At 45.6% G+C, this 25,874-nt stretch overlaps 1 non-coding gene across 1 annotated transcript; it reads left to right on the top strand.

The window, feature by feature from the left end:
* Positions 1-23,272: 23,272 nt before the first annotated feature.
* Positions 23,273-23,347, top strand: Trnat-cgu (transfer RNA threonine (anticodon CGU)). Its single transcript has one exon. It is a non-coding gene; the product is annotated as a tRNA-Thr (tRNA).
* Positions 23,348-25,874: the final 2,527 nt, after the last annotated feature.

The raw sequence follows: 25,874 nt of genomic DNA, 5'->3' as shown, positions 1-25,874 counted from the left end.
CCGTTTCACATCTCAACGTTTCATTATCCTCACCTTTCCTTCAAAAAGTTATGGCTACCCCATTAAGCACTGTATGAAATCGCGTCAGTCAAACAAGGCTCGTCACGCCGCCTTCAGACCACAAGTGTTGCATCGGCGGCCGTGTCATCCTCAGCAGAGGATGCGAATAGGAGGGGCATGTGGTCAGCACACCGCTCTCTCGGTCGTTACGATGGTTTTCTGTGACCGGAGCCGCTACTGTTAGGGTCGAGTAGCTCCTCAATTGGCATCACGAGGCTGAGTGCACCCCGAAAAATGTCAACGGCGCATGGCGGCCCGGATGGTCACCCATCCAAGTGCCGGCCACGCTCGACAGCGCTTAACTTCGGTGATATGACGGGAACCGGAGTATCCACTGCGGCAAGGCCGTTGCCCAAACAAGGCTCCTATGGGGAAAAAAAAATTAAATTAAAAATTAATAAATGTAGTAAATTGCAGTGTCAAGGATCGTCTTGAAATGAAATCCAGTGGACAAACGCAGCTGAATATATGAATGTTTTTTCCCATATTTTGGACGGCTTTACTCACACGTGTTCTGAACAATGGGCTACATGCTTAAAGTACTGTGGCGTAGGGTTAGCGACGTGCACCAAGGCTACAGACATCTTGGAGGGGCGTTCAGTAAGTAATGCAACACGTTTTTTTCCCGGCCAGTTCTTGCTGAAAGAATTGGGAATTTGTTATAGGACATCGTGGAATATTTCCGTTGCAGCATCTACAGTTTCATGACGTTCCGATAAGTGGCAGTGCTGCAGGTGTGCCTCAAAATGGCGCCTTAAAGGGACGTGCTTACCAAGCAGGCAGCTGTCATCGAATTTCTTTTGGTGGAGAACCTGAGTATCACAGACATTCATAGGCACTTGCAGAATGTCTATGTAAACATGGCAGTGAACAAAAACACGCTGACTCAATGGATGAGGCGCGTCTGTCACCATGGCAACAAAATCGCACAAACCTGTCCGATCTTCCTCGTTCCGGCCGGCAGCAGACAGCTGTCACTCCTGCAACGTTGGAACGTGCGGACACTCTCGTTCGAGGTGATCGACCGATCGCCAACAGACACCTCGCTGCCGACACACTCGTCCACCAATTCGGGCACTGAAAGGTGTGTGCCGCCTAATGGAACACCGTAAAGAGCAACGAAGGATCATCTGTGCAGAATTGCTTCTTGCGAGCTGATCCGAAAAATTTTTTGGCGAACATCCTCACTGACGATGAGACATGGGTTCATCACTTCGAGCTGTAAGCAAAACAGCAATCCATGGAGTGACTCCACACCACCTCTTCTACGAAGAAAAAGTTCATAACCGTAGTAGCAGCTGGTGAGGTCATTCGACGGACTTCTGGGACTCTGGAGTTATTCTGTTTGTCCTCCCTCGTGGTGCAGCGATCAAGTCTGAAATGTATTGTGCTACCCTCAGGAAATTGAAGAAACGACACCAACGCGTACTTCGCAAAAAAAAGGGTAACGAACTCCTACTGCGCAACCGAGTGGAGCTCGTAAAAAAACTTCATTGGACGTTCTTCTTCGTTCACCCTACAGGCCGGACATCGCACCTTCCGACCTCCACCTGTTTGGCAGGATGCACTACGCGGAAAACAGTACATGGGTATGTATTTATGTATTCGTGTCTGAAGTACCAGGACACTGTGCTGATTTTAAAAAATACATATTTGTGTAAGTATATCATATATTCAGCTCCGTTCGTCCACTGGATTTCATTTCAAGAGGCTCCTTGACATTGCAGTTTACAACATTTATTAACTTTTAATTTATTTTTTTTCCGTAGGAGCCTTGTTTGGTCAACGGCCTTGCCGCAGTGGATACTCCGGTTCCCGTCATATAACCGAAGTTAAGCGCTGTCGAGCGTGGCCGGCACTTGGATGGGTGACCATCCGGGCCGCCATGGGCTCTTCGCATTTTTCGGGGTGCACTCAGCCTCTTGATGCCAAATGAGGAGCTACTCAACCGTATAGTAGCGGCATCGGTCAACCAAAACCATCATAACGGCCAGGAGAGCGGTGTGCTGACCACACGCCCCTCCTATCCGCATCCTCAGGTGAGGATGACACGGCGGCCGGATTATACCAATGCAGCACTTGTGGCCTGAAGGCAGCGTGAGGAGCCTTGTTGGACTGACGCAATTTTATACAGTGCTTAATGGGATAGCCATAACTTTTTGATGGAAAGGTGAGGATAATGAAACGTTGAGACGTCAAACGGAAAAAAAGACAGGGGGAAAACTTTGAAATGGTAAAAAAAAATTAATAACACGTTTCATGTGTGCACCTCGGAGGCTAAGCGGATAAATCAGTACTACGAAAAACCAATCTAAAGTCTCAAATTTCGCATTTCTTATTCATTCGATAACTAGTGTCGGGCCGGGACCCATTTTCAGATCATCGTAACAGTCAAAATTGGTATTTCCATAAATGCAGAAACAATGTCAAAATCGTGAAAACGGTTACAGCACATACAGATATTGGCATTTTCGGAAATGCCAATTTTGACTACGTTACGATGGTCTGAAAATAGGGAAAGAAGAGTAAAAAATCAATATTTACATAATGCACACAATAGTAAGAAATCAATATTTACATAATACGCTCAGGAGTAAGAAATCAATTATCACACAATAAACACATTTACACGTGTCCAGTATTTGGCAACATTGACTGCATTGCTATAAACCAAGGCCAGTACAAAAAAAAAAAAAAAAAAAAAAAAAAAAAAGAAATTGGTTCAAATGGCTCTGAGCACTGTGGGGCTTAACATCTGAGGTCATCAATCACCTAGAACTTCGAACTACTTAAGCCTAACTAACCTAAGGACATCACACATATCCATGCCCGAGGCAGGATTCGAACCTGCGACCGTAGCGGTCGCGCTGTTCCAGACTGAAGCGCCTAGAACCGCTCGGCCACAGAGGCCGTCGCCAGTTCCAGTCCTGTACAAGAGTATGGGCAGAGACGACACTTCAGAAGATGCCTTGCAGTTTGTTCATCTCCACACTCACACAACGTGTCTCTGTCCTGTGCGATGCCCCATTTCTTCTGGTTGTTCATCGTTCTTGCAACGCCGGAGCGCCGTCTGTTCAAGGACTTCCATGTGCACCATCCTTCTTGGTGACCAGGTGGCAGAGTTCCTTCAATTACGTCTCGCTCTGAATGGACAGGATGTCTTTTGTTCCACAGTTCAACGCTGGCTACACTTTGATTTCTGTCAATTGGGGCAGAAAATTGTAGAGAGTTCTTCTTGGACTTCAGTCGACGTGGTGGTGGCTCATGTTCGTGTAAGGGGTGTGTCGGGCTATTTCAGACCTTTTGCCTCTCGTTGCTAGCAGATATCTCGCGTCTACTATCGGGTGGAGACCCTGCAAGTGTATACAGCTTCTTTATTGGTGTTAGCTTCAACCTGTCATCAGCCTGCAGGTTTCATTCAGGGCGGTGTCCACTTTTTTTTGCACGTGCAGAATTGCACCACACTGGAGCGACATATTCGGCAGCGGAGTATCAGAGTACCAGGGCAGGTGTTACTGTCTGGGGGTGGGCACCCCATCCGGAACCAGTCACCTTGCGCAGTAGGCAATTTCGCGATGAAACCTTGGCTTTAAGGTTGGAGTACGTGGGTGATGGTGAGGTTACTGGTGCAGCAAGACGTTGGCTTCACCGTTGACCAGTAGAGGGTAGCTTGCGGGTATACAGACCCTCCCAGTAAGTTGTCGTAGGGCCGTCGCATTTAACAGAAATTACACTAAAAATAAAGGTTTGTAGCCAAAAGAGTGGGGAATAATGTGGTGCAATGGAATCCTGAATAAAACCAACCCACTTTCAGGAAATATGTGTTGCATTAGTTATTGAAAGCTTCTCGTACCTACAAATAAACAATATTTCCTTGAGAGGCTACTTAAGGGGGGGGGGGGGGGGTAGGACGTCAAACGGGCCGACTTGGAGCAGGGGAGGCACCACAGGACATTTTATTTTCTACTGTCTATACTTTTACAAATAAATTCATAAAACTTTGTCAGCGTGACCAGGGAAGATTCAGGATTCACACTCATAGCAGTGGAAGTGCAAAAACATAACAAAATAATTTTTTTTTAGATATGAAATTTCATCATTTTTTCGTTGCTATAGGTACATTTTTTTTCACAAGTAAGAGAGATTCTTTGATGAATTTTGCACATCATAGAAACCATACGTACAGCTGTATGTAACTCTAGAATTTTCCAAATCTATTAAAAACTATCTTAAAAAATGAGATGGTAAACTACAAAATTTGATTTTTTCTAAACATAAAGTTTAAAACGTTACAGCTCATTCATTTTTTCATAAATTAAATAGATTCTAGCGTTTCAGACACCTGTAAGTATGGTTTGTATGCTGTGCAAAATTAATCGAACAGTCTCTCTTACTTATGAAGAAGACTGTACCTTTAGCAACAAATGCAGCCAATAGTAAGTGAAAATCAAAAATGGTTCAAATGGCTCTGAGCACTATGCGACTTAACTTCTGAGGTCATCAGTCGCCTAGAACTTAGAACTAATTAAACCTACCGAACCTAAGGACATCACACACATCCATGCCTAAGGCAGGATTCGAACCTGCGACCGTAGTGGTCACGCGGTTCCAGACTGAAGCGCCTAGAACCTCACGGACACACCGGCCGGCAGTAAATGAAAAAATGATGAAATTTCACCTGTAAAAAAAATTATTTTGCTATGTTTTTGAAATTCCGCTGCTACGTGTGTGGATCCTGAATCCTTCCTGGTGATGCTGACAAAGTTTTATGAATTTACTTGTAAAAGTATAGACAGTGGAAATTAAAATGTCCCGTGGTGCCTCTCCTGCTCCAAGTCGGCCCGTTTGAAGTCCTTCCCTCCTTAACACTCTATGAGCAGCCCTCCTAAGACTACCTCTCACTGCGCACTTTGTCTATGCGACCTAAAAGGTCCCCTGTTTCGTAACTAGTTTCATCAGATAATAACTCTAGCGAACGAAGTACTCTATAATTTTACTCCATTTGTACACGGATGTGGTTTGAGATTCTCAAGAACCCTGAAAGGCGAACCTGGAGTCTGAGTCGTTAGAGCGAAACGAACATCTTGGCAGTCTAGCGCCGTGCAAGAAGTTTGAATAATGCTAAAGACATTTATTGCTTCAGTAAATCAAATTTTGATTTCCCACATCTGCCCTCCCGGAACTTCTGCTTAGAGGCGCTTTGCATGTGGCGTATCACTCCCGCTATTAGTACGAAATAGCGCGTAGTGAACGATAAAAATTGGCACATCTGTTCCGCCTTACTGTCGAGAGGGAAGAATATAAAAAGAGCAAGCTAGGCGGAAGCGCAGTCGCCGCTAGATCATAGAGGCCAAACGTTTATTGCGTATTATTAACAGCGTGTGGCGCCACGCGTATCTGTGCGTGATATTTTCAAACGCGTGACGGCGGACCGTGGAGAAACTGGTCGCTAAGTCGTTAATGAGTGGTGCGGCGCGGACTGGGCCGGAGGGGGGTTACGCATGTGCGTAGAGCGGTCGCCAGTCCCACGCAGCGGCGGCAGGCGTGCGTGGGCCAGCGACACGCACTGGTTGCGGCTGCGGGACACGCGTGTGCGTGTGTGTGTGTGAGTGTGTGTGGGTGCGTGAGCTGTGAGTGGGAGGAGGAAGTGAAGGGATGGAGTGCTGATGGAAGCTACTGGCCGCGTGTGGATATACTCGGGTGCGCAGCTCTGGAGAACACGCTTGCCAAACACTCAGACCGTCCTCACACGAGACTAGTTAGCTCACGTTGACGTGGAAATGAGCCAGTTCCGTGACGTCTATTTCTGTTGTTTCACGATGGGGAGACACGTAGTTCTGCAGAATTTCAGCGACGTGATACGGAACAATGAAGCAATACGAGGCAAGATTGCTTTTCATGTCACAAGCAGAAGTTAAGAGATGGCGTACTTGACTTCGTCGTTTATGAAATCTTCAGATGGCTCTGAGCACTATGGGACTTAACATCTGAGGTCGTCAGTCCCCTAAAACTTGGAACTACTTAAACCTAACTAACGTAAGGACATCACACATATCCATGGCCGAGGCAGGATTCGAACCTACGACCGTAGCGGTCGCACGGTTCCAGACTGTAGCGCCTAGAACCGCTCGGCCACACCGGTCGGCCGTCGTTTAGACCTGGAATCCATATTTGGTGGGCTTACACACTCACGAAAAAAAAATCGCACCACCAAAAAATAATTAACTCAGAGTAATGAAATTTCGGGACTACATTTGTCCAGGTAACATATATTAGTGGTTGACGTTGTAGGATCCCAGCGCGAGATATGCCATTACAATTGTGTAATGCTGCTACCTCAGCGGCCAGAATGTTGAATGCAAGCATCCAAACGTGCATGCATTGTGTTGTACAGACCGAGCGAGTTGGCACAGCGGACTCGCATTCGGAAGAGAACGGTTCAAACCCACGTCCAGCCATCCAGATTTAGGTTTTCCGTGATTTCCCTAAATCGCTCCTGGCAAATTCTGATATCGTTCCTTTGAATGCGCAAGGCAGATTTCCTTCCCCATCCTTGACACAATCCGAGCTTGTGCTCCGTCTCTAACGACCTACATGTCGATGGGTATTTAAACCCAGTCTTCCTTCAAATGGTACAAATGGCTCTGAGCACTATGGAACTTAACATCTGAGGTCCTCAGTCCCCTAGACTTAGAACTACTTAAACGTAACTAACCTAAGGACATCACGCACATCCATGCCCGAGGCAGGATTCGAACCTGCGACCGTAGCAGCAGCTCGCTTCAGGACAGAAGCACCTAGAACCGCTCGGCCACAGCGGGCGGCCAACATATGTTAGTGATTAACGTTGTAGGACCACAAATCACACTACTGGCCATTAAAACTGCTACACCACGAAGATGACGTGCCACAGACGCGAAATTTAACCTACAGGAAGAAGGCGTGTGATACGCAAATGATTAGCTTTCCAGAGCATTCACACAAGTTTGGCGCCAATGCCGACACTTACAACGTGCTGAGGAAAGTTTCCAACCGATTTCTCAAACACGCCCGCATCTCGTGGTCGTGCGGTAGCGTTCTCGCTTCCCACGCCCGGGTTCCCGGGTTCGATTCCCGGCGGGGTCAGGGATTTTCTCTGCCTCGTGATGGCTGGGTGTTGTGTGCTGTCCTTAGGTTAGTTAGGTTTAAGTAGTTCTAAGTTCTAGGGGACTGATGACCATAGATGTTGAGTCCCATAGTGCTCAGAGCCATTTGAACCCCCGATTTCTCAAACACAAACAGCAGTTGACTGACGTTGCCTGGTGAAAGGTTGTTGTGATACCTAGTGTAAGGAGGAGAAATTCGTACCATCACGTTTCCGACTTTGATACAGGTCGAATTGTAGCCTATAGCGATTGCGGTTTATCGTATCGCGACATTGCTGCTCGCGTTGGTCGAGATCCAATGAGTGTTAGCACAATATGGAATCGGTGGATTCAGGAGGGTAATAAGGAACGCCGTCTTGGATCCAACGGCCTCGTATCGCTACCAGTCGAGATGACATGCATCTTATCCTCATGGCTGTAACGGATCGTGCAGCCACGTCTCGACCCCTGAGTCAACAGATGGGGACGTTTGCAAGACGACAACCATCTGCACAAACATTTCGACGACGTTTGCAGCACCATGGACTATCAGCTCGGAGACCATGGCTGCAGTTACCCTTGACGCTGCATCACAGACAGGAGCGCGCGCGATGGTGTACTCAACGACGAACCTGGGAGCAAGAATGGCTAAATGTAATTTTTTCTAATGAATCCAGGTTCTGCTTACAGCATTATGATGGTCGCATCCGTGTTTGGCGACATCGCGGTGAACGCACATTGGAAGCGTGTATTCGTCATCGCCATACTGGCGTATCACCCGGCGTGATGTATGGGGTGCCATTGGTTACAAGTCTTGGTCACCTTTTGTTCGCACTGACGGCACTTTTAACATTGGACGTTGCATTTCAGATGTGTTACCACCCGTAGGTCTACCCTTCATTCGATCCCTGTGAAACCCTACATTTCAGCAGGACCGCATGTTGCATGTCGTGTGTGGGCCTTTCTGGATACAGAAAGTGTTCGACTACTGCCCTGGTCAGCACATTCTCCAGATCTCTCACCAACTGAAAACGTCTGGTCAATGGTGGACGAGCAACTGGCTCGTCACAATACGTCAGTCACTACTCTTGAACTGCGGTATCGTGCTGAAGCTGCATGGGCAGCTGTACCTGTACACGCCATCCAAGCTCTGTTTGACTCAATGCCCAGGCGTATCAAGGCCGTTATTACGGCCAGAGGTGATTGTTCTGGGTACTGATTTCTCAGGATCTGTGCGTGAAAATGTAATCACATGTCAGGTCTAGTATAATATATTTGCCCAATGAATACCCGTTTATCATCTGCGTTTCTTCTTGGTGTAGCAATTTTAATGGCCAGTAGTGTACTATAAGTGCAAGATAAGCCATTACAAAGGTGCAATTCTGCTACGTTAATAACTGGTACAGCTGCCAGAATGTTGAATGCAAGCATCGAAACGTACGTGCATAGTCTTGTACAGAGCGAGCGAGGTTAAGCAGTGGTTAGCACACTGTACTCGCATTCGGAAGGACGGCGGTTCATACCGGTCTCCGACCATCCAGATTTACGATTTCCGTGATTTCTCTAAATCGCTCCAGGAAAATTCAAGGGTTGTTCCTTTGAAAAGAGACGGTTGATTCCTTTCACACTACTTACACAACCCGAGCTTGTGTTCAGTTTCTAATGACGTCGATGTCGATGGGACATTAAACCCTATCTTTCCTTCCTTTCCTTTGTGGTACAGGTGCCGAATGTTAGTTTGTGGGATGGAGTTCTAAACTTGGTGGTAGTCAAGGGAAGGCAGGATTCGGTTACGATTGTGGACGGGGCCGTAATCAGTTGCCTTTTACAATTACACACAATTTATTTTAAAACAGTGATTCCAGACTCAACAATAAATAAAAAATACCACTCGTTATTAACGAAGGAATCAACAGCGGTGTAAATAATATTGTTTTTAGTGAGTTACAATTTTTCCAATCACCATTAAATACAGATACAGCAGGTAATGTTTTAAAAGCAAGCATCTGTGATCTGGGCAAAACGACTTACACGCCAGGAATGGCAATAAATTAAGAATTGTGTAAAACTCGCTGCAACTTCCAAATTACAGGTATTTAAATATTGAAGGCAAGTCGCCACAAATACAGCAGAAGGCATCAGACGCCAGGAGTTGCAGTAAATAAGGTATTAAAGACTAAAATACAAATACCAAATTAGAATTTTAAGACAAACGACCACAATCATAGCTAAAGGCCTTGTTGTTGTTGTTGTTGTTGTGGTGGTGGTGGTCTTCAGTCCTGAGACTGGTTTGATGCAGCTCTCCATGCTACTCTTTCCTGTGCAAGCTTCTTCATCTCCCAGTACCTACTGCAGCCTACATCCTTCTCAATCTGCTTAGTGTATTCATCTCTTGGTCTCCCTCTACGATTTTTACCCTCCTCGCTGCCCGCCAATACTAAATTGGTGATCCCTCGATGTCTCAGAACATGACCTACCAACCGATCCCTTCTTCTAGTCAAGTTGTGCCACAAGCTCCTCTTCTCCCCAATTCTATTCTATACCTCCTCATTAGTTATGTGATCTACCCATCTAATCTTCAGCATTCTTCTGTAGCACCACATTTCGAAAGCTTCTATTCTCTCCTTGTCTAAACTATTTATCGTCCATGTTTCAGTTCCGTACATGACTACATTCCATACAAATACTTTCAGAAACGACTTCCTGACACCTACATCTATACTCGATGTTAACAAATTGCTCTTCTTCAGAAACGCTTTCCTTGCCATTGCCAGTCTACATTTTATATCCTCTCTACTTCGACCATCATCAGTTATTTTGCTCCCCAAATAGCAAAACTCCTTTACTACTTCAAACGTCTCATTTCCTAATCTAATTCCCTCAGCATCACCCGATTTAATTTGACTACATTCCATTATTCTCGTGTTGCTTTTGTAGATGTTCATCTTATATCCTCGTTTCAAGACACTGTCCATTCCGTTCAACTGCTCTTCCAAATCCTTTGCTGTCTCTGACAGAATTACAATGTCATCGGCGAACCTCAAGGTTTTTATTTCTTCTCCGTGGATTTTAATACCTACTCCGAATTTTTCTTTTGTTTCCTTTACTGCTTGCTCAATATACAGATTGAATAACATCGGGGATAGGCTACAACCCTGTCTCACTCCCTTTCCAACAACTGCTTCCCTTTCATACCCCTCGACTCCTATAACTGCCATCTGTTTTCTGTATAAATTGTAAATAGCCTCTCGCTCCATGTATTTTACTCCTGCCACCTTCAGAATTTGAAGGAGAGTATTCCAATCAGCATTGTCAAAAGCTTTCCCTAATTCTACAAATGCTAGAAACGTACGTTTGCCTTTCCTTAATCTTTCTTCTAAAATAAGTCGTAGGGTCAGTATTGCCTCACGTGGTCCAACATTTCTACGGAATCCAAAGTGATCTTCCCCGAGGTCGGCTTCTATCAGTTTTTCCATTCGTCTGTAAAGAATTCGCGATAGTATTTTGCAGCTGTGACTTATTAAACTGATAGTTCGGTAACTGGCCTTACACGCCAGCAACGGCAATAACACAAAAAATTAGAAACCTGCTGTAAAACAGCAAAGACTATAGCAAAATGTAATTAAAAAACAGGCAACTGATCTAAATGGTGCTCCAGGAACCGACCTTTGAGAAGGTGAGCCAAAGAACACTTTCGCGAGCGATGAGATAGGCAGCCAAGAGTTGCACTCACTTCACAAGATCGTAATGCAGACTAGTGGCAGTCTAACGAAACACTAATGATAATCTTGCTGAAGCTACCCGACGTCCGATAAACCAAGTGCAACGATGGAACAATACGCCAAAGCCGGAACCGGCGATCTGCACTACATCCAGAATACTGTGTTTAGAGCGCCCGGAATGAGAAAGGAACCACTATCACCAGAGTAGAAGAATCATCCACCGGCCTACAATCAAGAAAGCTGTCAAAACTACACGTCTTACCGGACAGCAGCGGCAAGGCGAGGAAAAGGTACACTGCCGTTACATACACTATCCCCCAGGGCAGGTGACTGGGGCGTTAGCGGCCACCAGCTAAGTAATAAGAAGTCGAGGAAAGTTAGTCAGATCCGCCTTCCCCAAGCACTCCACTCGCCGCTCTTCGCCTCGGCGACACTACGAGCAGCAACACGAACCCAAGTGACTGGAGAATCGCAAGATGTCAACATGGTGGTGGTTACTCTACTTGAATTGAAATGCACTCGTCTTAAAACTTGCTGGTTCCGGTTTACGACGAGGTCGTGCACCCTCGTGACCACAGCCCTTCCATGCGGCAGTCCGTGTGTGCCGCCAGCGGTCCCGGCGTGTTTTCGCACCGCGCGGGCCTGCCTTCTCCTCAGTCCCCAACCGAACTCGCCACTCACACGAACCGGCAAAACAACGATGTCGCCCCAAAGATAGGGCAACAGTTACTACTTATCGATAACCGCACCTGCTGCCACTACCTGACAGGCAACGCTTTCGAAACAGAGTGGCGCCAGTCAACACGAGCAGAAGACATACAACCGCAACCATGCCAACTAAACGATACGGTCTGGCCTCCAACAGACGCCGGAAACCTATAAACAGCCGAAGCTCGGCTCAGAGTTCCTCGTCTTTTGCACTTGTTCAGACAATACGGGGACGGCTAATGTAGATTGTGGATTACGATGGAGTTGTCGTCCGATGATGTCTCATCTGTACTAGATTGGAGACAGATCTGGTGATGGATCAGGCCAAGGAAACAGAGCTTGTTAGGTTAGAACAGCGCTATTTGGGCGATCGTTATCCTGCTGGAAGTCACCTCCTGAAGAGTGCTCCTCATGTCATACGATATCCTACCCGAGACCATAACTCCAGGTGTGGGTTCAGTGTGTCTAACAAGCACACAGTTTGCTTGTAGGCCTTGAACTGGGCGATCGTTATCCTGCTGGAAGTCACCTCCTGAAGAGTGCTCCTCATGTCATACGATATCGTACCCGAGACCATAACTCCAGGTGTGGGTTCAGTGTGTCTAACCTGCCTCGAGATGACTGGGTGTTTGTGTTGTCCTCATCATTTCATCATCATCCAGGAAAGTGGCGAAATTGGACTGAGCAAAGATTGGATAATTGTACGGGCGCTGATAACCACGCAGTTGAGCGCCCCACAAACCAAACATCATCATCATCATCAGTGTGTCTAGCAAGCTCACAATTTGCTTGTAGGCCTTGAAATGGCCTCCTTCTGACCAACACACGGACATTCCAGGCTCTGAGGCAGGACCAACTTTCATCAGACAACACAACAGACCTCCATCCTCCAATGAGCTGTGGCTTGACACCAGCTCACGAATGGCGTTGACTTGGGGTCAGTGGAATGCACGGTACAGAGCGTCTAGCTCCGAGCTGTTCTTGAAGTAACCAACTTCTGGCGGTTCGTTGTGTCACTGTGGTGCCACCTGCGTCTCATATTGCTGCTGCAGATGCTGTACGATCGGCCAGAGCCATAAACCAAACAGGATCGTCTTTCCCCTCGGCCGTCCAACGTGGCCGTCCGGAACCCTGTCTTCACGCGACCGTACATTCTCGTGATCACCGCTGGCAGCAATCACGTACAGTAACTCCGCAATAACGCAAGAGGAACATCCAGCTTCTCGTAGCACTATTATACGACCTCGCTCAAACGCAGTGAGGTGTTCATAAAGGCATCTTCGTCGCCTGAAATGCATTCTTGACCAACATCAATACACCACGTCCAGTCTTAAAGATAACAAACATTCACCACCGTTACAGCGTATATTTAAATTTGGCATCCTCACAGTGGCTCTACTAGCACCACTCTTACGCGACTGGCGCGAAATTTAAACAGGCATCACCTTTCAAATGCAGAAACACGCCTACCAACTTTCGTTTATGTCGCACAACTCCTTGTTGCTGTTCCGACTTCTTTTTCCGTCGTCAAAAAAAAAAAAAAAAAATGGTTCAAATGGCTCTGAGCACTATGGGACTCAACATCTGAGGTCATCAGTCCCCTAGAACTTAGAACTACTTAAACCTAACTAACCTAAGGACGGCACACATATCATTGCCCGAGGCAGGATTCGAACCTGCGACCGTAGCGGTCGCGCGGTTCCAGACTGAAGCGCCTATAACCGCTCGGTCACTTTTCCGTCGTCGTTTTGTAAAGTACGATCTCTCGAAAACGCGTCGTCGTTGATACGATTTGTCGTAATAAAAATGACGGGAAACGTCGTACTGGTTATTTATGAATTTTCGTATTTAGTTATTTTGTTATTATAAATTGCTTCCTAAGAAAGTATTTCATGCTGAAATAATTGACAGCATGACACAGCGGTATTTACGTAAGGGCTGCTTGTGCTGTACACAGTATTATTATTGTTAGTGGCTGTGATCGGACAGAAAGTATTATGAGCCAGAAATCTTCCAATTTCTGCCAGTTAAGAAGTAAGGAGTGCAGCAATCAAGTGATTTACGAACATTAAGTATGGTGCACACATTTCAACTTGGTTGATTTTAAATGGGGCTACAGTGAGCAGGTGAAGCAAGTGCCACAACGGAGAGGAGTAATGGAAGGGAAGCATGTTTTGTAGCAAGTTTTCACCCTCGCTGTTGATAGTCTGCATTCTTTTCTGAAAAGGAGTTGTGGGTAGCACTTGGGATGCATCACGTATTCCTTCATCGTTCATTCCAACATATAGAAACACGCACGCACGCACACACACACTCACACACTCACACACACACACACACACACACACAAAATTTCATTCATTTTTCATTATTTTCAAAATAAAAGTGTTCTGAAAAAAGCTATCACTCTACACTTTAGTTAGTTGTTAAAGTTGGTGATAATGTGGCGAAGAGGGGAGGGGGCAACAGATGGGTGGGGAGGGGGTTAATAGGTAATGTCAATGTCTGATAGCGTTCAGGGTTAATCGTCTAGGGAATATTAGGAACCACCACTCTAAATGTTCAGCAGTTACGCTGAAACATAAGCTTAACCACGCTCACACACACACACAAGTCCAGAATGAAATTTTCACTTTGCAGCTGAGTGTGCGCATATATTAAACTTCCTGGCAGAATATAACTGTGTGCCGAAATGAGAGTAGAGGGGTAGGAGATGTACTGGCGCAAGAGTAGCTTTGAGTCCTGCGTGGGTAGCTCAAATGGTAGAGCACTTGCCCACAAGGCAAAAGGTTCCGAGTTCGAGTCTCGGTCCAGCACACAGTTTTAATCTGCTAGGTAGTTTGACACACACACACACACACACACACACACATTCTATGACCTGTGCCACGGAGCAGAAAATGTAATTAATTCTCCATTCAACACGTCACGTGCAAGGCTGTAGAGATGTTTTGGGGTGACAGGAAATTAGCTCCAATTAACTTAATGTAGGTATCTGGGTGAAAAAATCAGACAGAAAAATTTTTAAACACCACCCGTGTAATGAGTTTCAGAGCCTACGTTATTTGTCAGTGCCTCAAGCAAAACCTAATTTAATGGCGGTTTGGAGATATTGTCTAAATTTGTCTCTTCGAGGTCACACTAATTAAATAACGTTTGCTTTACATTCTCGACTTTCAGGCACGGAACTCGGTGTCTCTTCCCGTGTTTTTCGTAATGAAACTATTCCAGCAGGTGTCCAGGAAGTGTTATCTCTGCTACCTTCCGTCTATAGGATTCCAGACTGCGGCTGATACAATACGGCAGTGATCGCGCGAAGAGGAGCGTGTGGTGCTGATCGTTCGCAGTGTTAAACCTCACACGGGATGAGTTTCCCATAGTGAAGAACACAAAATGTGGTTTCCAAAGTGGTTGGTGCCCGTCCAGAGACGAGCTGGTGCACCACACGGAACGTGCTCGTCAACGTGATTTGCAACCACAACGCTGTCCAACGGCAGTTGTCGGCAACATCTGTCTCCTAACCATAAAGTTTCTATTCTTCACGATATAATTCAGCCCTCAGTTGATAATACGTTTTCATTACGCTTTACTGGTTTCGACAAATTAATTAGTCATCTCAGAAGCCTCCAAAATTAGAGATACTATAAGCAGTTAGACCGTGACTCTACATTAACGTGAAGTACAACAAGTATATTACAGAGGATTACTTTGTATTGGTTTATATACTTATTTATTTTTTCTTCTACCATTTACAAATGACCTACCACCTCCAAGACAGCTCATATGAAGGGCTTATTTCAATAGTGGTACAAGTCCATTACCTCCACTTTGCTATCTATAATGCTTCTGACATTAACGATCTAAACAAAGAGAAAGAAAGGTTCATCTCTAGCAAGAAACTATATTTTTAATTCTAATTTGATAATTCATGTGTATAGGCATGTGTACAGGCATGTGTTGTATTGCTTTTGTAGTTCCTCATTACAGCATTTTCGTTACAGGTGTTTTTTTACCTAACCTTAATAAACAATTATATAATTTACATTTCAAGGCGTTTCTTCATATACTAAAATGACAATTGATCCATTTCTGTGTTTCTTAACTTACTCTTCTCATACATCTAGGTCTGAATATTAATCTCACTCCAGAGTGAAATTTTCACTCTGCAGCAGAGTGTGCGCTGATATGCAACTTCCTGGCAGATTAAAACTGTGTGGCCGACCGAGACTCGAACTCGGGACCTTTGCCTTTCGCGGGCAAGTGCTCTACCATCTGAGCTACCGAAGCACTACTCACGTCCGGTACTCACAACTTTACTTCTGCCAGTATCTCGTCTCCTACCTTCCAAACTTTACAGAAGCTTTCAGGAGTGCTAGGTCTACAAGTTTCGCAGGAAAGCTTCTGTAAAGTTTGGAAGGTAGGAGACGAGATACTGGCAGAAGTAAAGCTGTGAGTAGCGGACGTAAGTCGTGCTTCGGTAGCTCAGGTGGTAGAGCACTTGCCCGCGAAAGGCAAAGGTCCCGAGTTCGAGTCTCGGTCGGGCGCACAGTTTTAATCTGCCAGGAAGTTTTATTAATCTCACTGTTTGCTTCTGTTTCATCGCCTAAACCTGTTTCAGTGTTCGTGTCTGTGTCTCTGTCATTCCAAGTATTCTGTTCCCGTGTTTGGGTGATTACTCTTATTAGTGTATGTGTTTGTTCTTGTTTGCATAATTCGTGTAACGTACCTTACACAACATCGGTTATGTCATTTAGTACGGTCCAATAATCCGGCTGGCGTAAGATTCGCAGTACGTTGTCATACTCAGTTCGGGGTCGTATGTGTGACAACCTGTTACAGTGTAAAGCGACACGTTCAGCAGTTCCCAGTTCTCCGCAATATTGAAAAGAGTACTGGAAAACGAGGAAAAGAACATAGTGGCGTAACGAATACGTACAGGGACACAGGTACACATTAGCGTTGCTTCCAGTGTCTTTTGCATCTGGATGTAATGTGGGAGGTCTTTCCGGAGCAGGGCTCCCGCCACTAAAATGGACTTCAAGAAATCGCCTGAGTGGTGTGGTGGTGGAGAAAGGATTTTGCTCTGATGGGAACGGGTGATCCTGTCATGTTGTTCAGACAAGAGCATTAAGGTCGGGGAGAGAGATGTCGATAAGATCACTGCACTTGTCTGCACAACGCCGGGGTAACTTTTAGCTTTACACACACACTGCTCCTTTTTCACTGCGTGTATTAATGCGCTCATCTACTCCATTGTCGGCATGCTAGCTGTGTCCGTGGTGAATTGCGAGGGTCCAGTCTGTTAGCGATATTGCTGTTCATTAGCCCACGTTCCCTGAATCACAACACTGAACAAACTCACGCCTAAGCGAAGAGCGCTTTTATTGAGCCATAAATCGCATATTCCATAACAACTATTAAATTAGTGAGAAGGCCCCTGATTCTTTGAGAAAACATGAGGGTGAATAAAAAAGCATGTACAGGTCTTATTACACAAAACTGCCGGCCGGTGTGGCCATGCGGTTCTATGCGCTTCAGTCTGGAACCGTGCGGCCACTACGGTCGCAGGTTCGAATCCTGCCTCGGGCATGGATGTGTGTGACGTCCTTAGGTTAGTTAGGTTTAACTAGTTCTAAGTTCTAGGGGACTGATGACCTCAGATGTTAAGTCCCATAGTGCTCAGAGCCATTTGAACCATTTTTTTGACACGAAACTGCCTCAGTCCACTATACTACGGCATGTTTGTAATGTTACGGTTTCGAAAAGGCTTTAAACGCTAAAATGTCGCCACCTGAAATTTCACGATAACAAATCGTACCACAAACGATGTCCGGTTAATCTTCAATGTATTGGTGCCTTTCATAGGATGTAAGTTGTAATACGAAAAGTGCCAAATACAAAAGTACTTTAAACAGAAATACGTCGTTTCCCGTCTTTCTACTGTAAAATGTCGTATTAAAAATGACGCGTTTTCGAGAAATCCTAAACGACCTGGCGCCCTAAAGAAGCATAACATCGTTACCGCGTGGAAGCGCTACAACAAATATGTATGCAAAGGATGCACGCAGATGGCTATTTGGCGGAGTCTTGGTGCTTGGTTCCTATTTGAGCTAGTAACATGGGGTAAACAGCTTTCGGTTTTTGCCGTACCAGTAGCTATTTATAAATCCATTCGAATACTTGTATTACTGTAGCTATGTTACAGTACATTGAGCAACGTTCCAACGACGAACTGGAGCTGGTGCCCTGGGAAATTGTACGAATCAATTAATTCCTGTTGCAAAAGAGTTTAGTTTGGTTGAAATTAATGCTCAGCTAATGACATCGTTTGTATGTGCACCGTTCGGATTTTACGTGCAAAACAGTCACCCTCAAATAATTCCGGACTGGAGAGTGCCTCATGGTTCAAATTTGGTCCATTGATCTACCGGACCTTGATGTAAGGTAATTTTTAATCGGCTGAAAAAATCTTGAATTCTTTTGGTTTTACGTGCAAAGAACACCTTTCTCCAGGAGGTTTTTGAAGCGTGCCACATCTACACTTTAAACTTCTACGAATAGGCTCAGTCTTCACACTAAGGTAGATAAATGGATGAAATAAAAATAATTTTTTTATCGAATAATCTTTATCCGTCATCGTGATACCGTGATTAAAAGTCGAGCTAAATCCATCACGTAAAATTCGTTCTTGCGTGAATTGAATGCTCGGAAACTGTTTAAAGAGAATCAGATGAAAAAAAATGCTTTCTTAGGATAGGATCGAAGACTCGCTTTCAAAAATTCAGCATCGTCCAGATTTTACGTGTAAAAAAAAAAAGAATCTTCATTTTTTAGTTTTTTCCCGTGCACCACTTCTATGTTTCAAACTTGATCGAGTTGCCTGAAAACTTTGTAACACGATAGACAAATAAATGTAATTAATGGTTTATCCATTGCCACAATATAAGCAAAATGGTTCAAAAGCCAGTAAGAAACCTATGCGGGATCAGTCGACGCCCGCGTCAACAAAAAGCTACATAGATAGTTTCCCAAGCTACGGTGATCTAATGTCATCTTCATGGCAGAGTAAAAGTTTGGAATCAGAATGAAAAATGCTTCTCCTACTACAACATTAAAAAGGTAAATATGTTCTGGGAGAGTTAGAGACGTAAAAGAAGGGAATTAACTCTTCGACTATTTTGGCAGCTTCAAAGGCATTTACATCTAAAAATCTTGACGCATTCACACATTTTTACGAATTACTCTGTTTGCCCAGTGCAGTGATCTCTCTCGGCTACAATGCGTTGGCACACCTGCATCTTGCAATTTATACTCTTAAGTCTCCGATCCTACGCTCAAAATTCTGAAGATTTGTCAGCCATAGTGAACAATACCTAACATCACTTGGCTGAAGATCACACATGTAATAGCTAAAAAAGTTTTTCTCGGGGGACAGAACTTGCGTCTGCTTCTTGAGAATGGGGCGCATCTAAGATAGGAAGTATTGCAGAGTGGGGATGTATGCATCCTAAAATTTAATGACACGTTGTGTCATGTTGCACGACATAACAAATGTCATGTTGGATGAAATGATAGCATGTGTCATGTATTACGACACCACATCATGTATCATGTTACTTTGCTTGGCATGATGCATTACATTACATGACATGGGCGCTAATATTAACAAGGATAAAAGCAGGAATAATATCAATATTTTATGATGTAAATGCGAAGCAACCCACTCAAAAGTAATGCTTTGTCAATCACCACAAAGATGAAGATATACAACACTATCATCTGCCCCACAGTACTTTACGGTTCAGAAAGCTGGACGCTCACAAAGAATGAAAGAGAAAAACTGAAGGTTTTCGAAACAAAAGTAATGAGAAAAATCTCGGGACTTGTGTTGGAGAATGGTGTATGGAGAATTCGAAAGAACAATGAAATTTATCAGTTAATGAAGCAACCTACTATCATACAGAAATTAAACAGTAGGAGACTGCAATGGTCTGGACATGTGGCTAGAATGGGAAACAACAGAATCACCAAGAAAGCATTTGAAGGAACTCTCCAGGCAATAAGACCATTGGGCCGACGTCGTACAAGGTGGAAAGATGACATAGAGAAGGACATCGCAGCGTAAGGAATTTCCGCAGGGTGGAGAGAGGCTGCGAGAGATAGAAGGCGGTGGAAGCAGATAGTTGATGCAGCGCGTGGTGTACAGGGCCTGTGACCGCTGAGAAGAGAGAGAGAGAGAGAGAGAGAGAGAGAGAGAGAGAGAGAAATGCGAAGCAGCCACATAATTAGAAAAGCTAGCTCCCTTCTTTTACAGCCCTAACTCTGCCTTATTTATATTAATCTTTTTTTGTAGCCGGCCGGTGTGGCCAAGCGGTTCTAGGCGCTTCAGTCTCGAACCGCGCGACCGCTACGGCCGCAGGTTCGAATCCTGCCTCGGGCATGGATGTGTGTGATGTCCTTAGGTTAGTTAGGTTTAAGTAGTTCTAAGTTCTAGGGGACTGAAGACCTCAGATGTTAAGTCCCATAGTGCTCAGAGCCATTTGAACCTTTTTTGTGCTACAATAGGAGGATCTTTAATTCTGGTTAGCAATAAATAAGGTATAGTCGAAAACTACCGCGCAGTCAGCAGTGCATTAAATTTGCTGGCAGGACTAATGTAGGGAAGAATGGGAAAGAAAGTTGAGGATCTGTTGGATGGTGATCAGTTTCGCTTTACGAAAGGTGTAAAGGCACCAGAGGGGCTATTCTGACGGTGAGATTGATAATGGAAGCAAGACTGAAGGAAAATCAAGCTTTCTTCATAGGATTTATAGACATAGAAGCATTCGACAACGTAAAATAGCGCAAGACCTTCTAAAAAAATGTGTAAGCTATAGTAAGATGCAACAGTAATAAAGGAAGACCTCACGAAGTGGTCAGAATAAGAAGAGTGTAAGACAAGAATGCAACGTTTTCCCTTAATATTCAGTCCGTGCTTCAAACAAGAAATGACGAAAATAAATGATGGGTTCAGTAGTGGAATTAAAATTTAAGGAAGAATATTATGAACGATAAGATTTGCTGATGACGTTGCTATCCTCAATGGGAACGAGAAAGGAATGTAGGACTTACTGAAGGAAATGAGCAGAGAACATATTAGGTTGCTTCTTAAGTTCAAAGTGTTTTTGTTTTGCACGTTGGGAATCCGATTAGTATGGGTTTATCAGTCGAGTGTCATTTTTTTATTTCTAGTTCACTGCTAAATAGCAACAGGGAACTAGAAATAAAAAATGACTCTCGACATCTTCTCACTTTGTCTTATGGAGCAAGCCGCGGTGGCCGAGCGGTTCTAGACGCTTCAGTCCGGAACCGCGCGACTGCTACGGTCGCAGGTTCGAATCCTGCCTCGGGCACGGATGTGTGTGATGTCCTTAGGTTAGTTAGGTTTAAGTAGTTCTAAGTTCTAGGCGACTGATGACCTCAGATGTTAAGTCCCATAGTGCTCAGAGCCATTTGAACCATTTTTTGTCTTTTGGAGACGGCGAGTGGAGCTGTGGACGCTAGAGAAGGGAGTGCCAAGTGGAGAAATCAGAACATTTCCGACGTACCCTTCTGTTTGAGTTCAATAAAGGGGGGACAGCAGCGGAGACAGCCAGAAACAGTTTCGCCGTGTATGGGGGGAATGCCACTGCACAGAGCATAGAGAGAAAATGGTGTTCTGGTTTTAAGGAGAATCGGTTCGATGTTAGTGACCTTTCACATCCAGAAAGACCTTCGGGGTTCGATGAAAATCGCTTAACCGCATAAATGCACAATGATCCACGTGTCTGTATTGGAGAACTGAAAAATGTAGTGACCTGCGATCATTCCACGATCGTGGGACATTTAGATGGAATGGAGAAGGTTCAAAAATGGGGCGTATGGGTCCACAGGCTCTAAGCCAAAATCACAAAGAGCTGCGGATGGCCATATGTGCATCTCTACTTTGGCCGCGCGGAATGGCCGCGCGGTTTGAGGTGTCCTGTCACGGACTGCGCGGCCCCTGGCGCCGAGTCCTCCCTCGGGCATGGGGTGAGTGTGTTGTTCTTAGCATAAGTTAGTGCAAATAGTGTGTAAGTCTAGGGACCGATGACCTAAGCAGTTTGGTCCCTTAGGAATTCACACACATGCATCTCTGCTTGCTCGTCGTAAATTGGCTAGTGAACAACACCGACCATTCCTACACCCTGTTGTTACTGGTGGCGAAGTATGGTAGCTTTATGCCAACACAAGGAGAAGAAAGGGATGGTTGAGTCCAAACAAAGCAGCAACTCCCCGTGACATCCACAGAAGATAGTGTTATGGCGGAACAGCGAATTGCTTCCCCGAGATGCAACCATCACGGCTGACATCTATTGTCAACAACTGAGGCGTGCCGGCCGAAGTGGACGTGCGGTTCTGCCGCTGCAGTCTGGAACCGCGAGACCGCTACGGTCGCAGGTTCGAATCGTGCCTCGGGCATGGATGTGTGTGATGTCCTTAGGTTAGTTAGGTTCAACTAGTTCTAAGTTCTAGGGGACTAATGACCTCAGAAGTTGAGTCCCATAGCGCTCAGAGCCATTTTTGAACTGAGGTGTCTTGCTGACGCAATCCAAGAACAACAACCAGGAAGACTGCGGGAAGTGATGTTACCCCACGACAACGTTCGGCCGTCTTGTGATAGACTTACCAAAACAATAGACAGTAGTTGGATTGGGAAGTCATTCAGCACTCACATTATTCCCCTCATTTTGCACCTTCAGATATTCACTTCTTTTTACTCTCTATTGAACAACCTCCAAAAAACTTCCTTTCCGAATGAAAGTGCTCTCCGAACATGACGAGTTCTTCGCCTCAAAACAGCGCCGTGGAATCGAAAAGTTACGCCAGCGCTGGCTGACTTTGTAAGTAAAGAAGGAGAATACATTCAAGGATTTAAGTATCGGTATGTGTATCTGTTCTGTTTATTAAACTAATGGAAAAACACTACGAAATGATGCACCAACCAATCCATTCCGCGATTACTGGAAGCTGTTTTGAATTCCAAAGGTTTTCTTACGTCGTATTAGTTATGAAAACTTGTTGTATATTTTGGGTTTCCACATTTTTTCACCCTCAGTATACGGGATGTCTGCTGGAGATACGTGGGTGAGGGTACCTGATGTTCTTGTGAGCTCGCATTTACGACATAAACGCCGCGCTTAATCTGTTTAGTAATCTTGCAGCAAAGTAAATTTATTTATGTATTTCCAGAATGAGATTTTCACTCTGCAGCGGAGTGTGCGCTGATATGAAACTTCCTGGCAGATTAAAACTGTGTGCCCGACCGAAACTCAAACTCGGGACCTTTACCTTTCGCGGGCAAGTGCTCTACCAACTGAGCTACCGAAGCACGACTCACGTCCGGTACTCACAGCTGTACTTCTGCCAGTATCTCGTCTCCTACCCTCCAAACTTTACAGAAGCTCTCCTGCGAACCTTGCAGAGTGAGAATTTCATTCTGGAAACATCCCCCAGGCTGTGGCTAAGCCATGTCTCCGCAATATCCTTTCTTTCAGGAGTGCTAGTTCTGCAAGGTTCGCAGGAGAGCTTCTGTAAAGTTTGGAAGGTAGGAGACGAGATACTGGCAGAAGTAAAGCTGTGAGTACCGGACGTGAGTCGTGCTTCGGTAGCTCAGTTGGTAGAGCACTTGCCCGCGTAAGGCAAAGGTCCCGAGTTCGAGTCTCGGTCGGGCACACAGTTTTAATCTGCCAGGAAGTTTCATATCAGCGCACACTCCGCTGCAGAGTGAAAATCTCATTCTGGAAACATCCCCCAGGCTGTGGCTAAGCCATGTCTCCGCTATATCCTTTCTTTCAGTAGTGCTAGTTCTGCAAGGTTCGCAGGAGAGCTTCTGTAAAGTTTGGAAGGTAGGAGACGAGATACTGGCAGAAGTAAAGCTGTGAGTACCGGACATGAGTCGTGCTTCGGTAACTCAGTTGGTAGAGCACTTGCCCGCGAAAGGCAAAGGTCCCGAGTTCGAGTCTCGGTCGGGCACACGGTTTTAATCTGCCAGGAAGTTTCATTTATGTATTTACTTGCTTATTTAGCCTAGCCGGATTAGGGCCTTAAGGCCCTCTCTAACATCTGACCAGGAACAACACATACAGATATAGTACCAAAACATTCATGAAAATGATGATCATAGAGATGATAATAAGCTAATAATAATAATAATAATAATAATAATGATTATATATCACAATAATGAAAGTAAGGATAAATGGCAATAATAACAATAATAGTAAACCAAAGTGCATTAAAATAATATAGACTAGAACAACTTAAGTCATGTTTAGTACTGTCAGAAAAAAAAATGAAGAACAAGAAAATTGGAATGACAGTAATAGTGGCTGCTAGGAGAGGACTTGATTTAAGTAAATGTAAGAGAGGAGAAGGGAAAAATTGTAGGGGGAGGGGGGATTGAAGAATGTGCGCTGCAGACCAGTATGTGGGAGAGATAGCTATTGCGAGAGAAAGCTGCTTTTTGAAGCCTGGAGGTGATTTAATTTCTCTAATATTTTGAGGAAGATTGTTCCAAAGTCAGGTTCCGGACACAGAAAATGATCTAGAAAACATGACGGTGTTGTGTGGTGGTACTGAGAGGATCTTACTTTATTGAGATCGAGTATTTCTTCTGTGCTGTTCAGACAGTAATGTAATGGCTGAGGACAAGTAAGAGGGAGACTGATGATTGAGAAGACTATGGAGTACACATAAAGTGTGGTGGTCCCTACGTTTATCAGCACGTGGCCACGATAATTATTCATAGGCTGCAGTGATATGATCGTAATAACGACGTCACAAATACACTCCCGGAAATTGAAATAAGAACACCGTGAATTCATTGTCCCAGGAAGGGGAAACTTTATTGACACATTCCTGGGGTCAGATACATCACATGATCACACTGACAGAACCACAGGCACATAAACACAGGCAACAGAGCATGCACAATGTCGGCACTAGTACAGTGTATATCCACCTTTCGCAGCAATGCAGGCTGCTATTCTCCCATGGAGACGATCGTAGAGATGCTGGATGTAGTCCTGTGGAACGGCTTGCCATGCCATTTCCACCTGGCGCCTCAGTTGGACCAGCGTTCGTGCTGGACGTGCAGACCGCGTGAGACGACGCTTCATCCAGTCCCAAACATGCTCAATGGGGGACAGATCCGGAGATCTTGCTGGCCAGGGTAGTTGACTTACACCTTTAGAGCACGTGGGTGGCACGGGATACATGCGGACGTGCATTGTCCTGTTGGAACAGCAAGTTCCCTTGCCGGTCTAGGAATGGTAGAACGATGGGTTCGATGACGGTTTGGATGTACCGTGCACTATTCAGTGTCCCCTCGACGATCACCAGTGGTGTACGGCCAGTGTAGGAGATCGCTCCCCACACCATGATGCCGGGTGTTGGCCCTGTGTGCCTCGGTCGTATGCAGTCCTGATTGTGGCGCTCACCTGCACGGCGCCAAACACGCATACGACCATCATTGGCACCAAGGCAGAAGCGACTCTCATCGCTGAAGACGACACGTCTCCATTCGTCCCTCCATTCACGCCTGTCGCGACACCACTGGAGGCGGGCTGCACGATGTTGGGGCGTGAGCGGAAGACGGCCTAACGGTGTGCGGGACCGTAGCCCAGCTTCATGGAGACGGTTGCGAATGGTCCTCGCCGATACCCCAGGAGCAACAGTGTCCCTAATTTGCTGGGAAGTGGCGGTGCGGTCCCCTACGGCACTGCGTAGGATCCTACGGTCTTGGCGTGCATCCGTGCGTCGCTGCGGTCCGGTCCCAGGTCGACGGGCACGTGCACCTTCCGCCGACCACTGGCGACAACATCGATGTACTGTGGAGACCTCACGCCCCACGTGTTGAGCAATTCGGCGGTACGTCCACCCGGCCTCCCGCATGCCCACTATACGCCCTCGCTCAAAGTCCGTCAACTGCACATACGGTTCACGTCCACGCTGTCGCGGCATGCTACCAGTGTTAAAGACTGCGATGGAGCTCCGTATGCCACGGCAAACTGGCTGACACTGACGGCGGCGGTGCACAAATGCTGCGCAGCTAGCGCCATTCGACGGCCAACACCGTGGTTCCTGGTGTGTCCGCTGTGCCGTGCGTGTGATCATTGCTTGTACAGCCCTCTCGCAGTGTCCGGAGCAAGTATGGTGGGTCTGACACACCGGTGTCAATGTGTTCTTTTTTCCATTTCCA

The sequence above is a fragment of the Schistocerca cancellata genome, chromosome 12 (genome assembly GCF_023864275.1).
Source record: "Schistocerca cancellata isolate TAMUIC-IGC-003103 chromosome 12, iqSchCanc2.1, whole genome shotgun sequence".
In the NCBI taxonomy this organism is placed as follows: domain Eukaryota; kingdom Metazoa; phylum Arthropoda; class Insecta; order Orthoptera; family Acrididae; genus Schistocerca; species Schistocerca cancellata.
The sequence above is the reverse complement of the archived record's forward strand: the minus strand, read 5'-3'. Positions and strand labels throughout refer to the sequence as shown.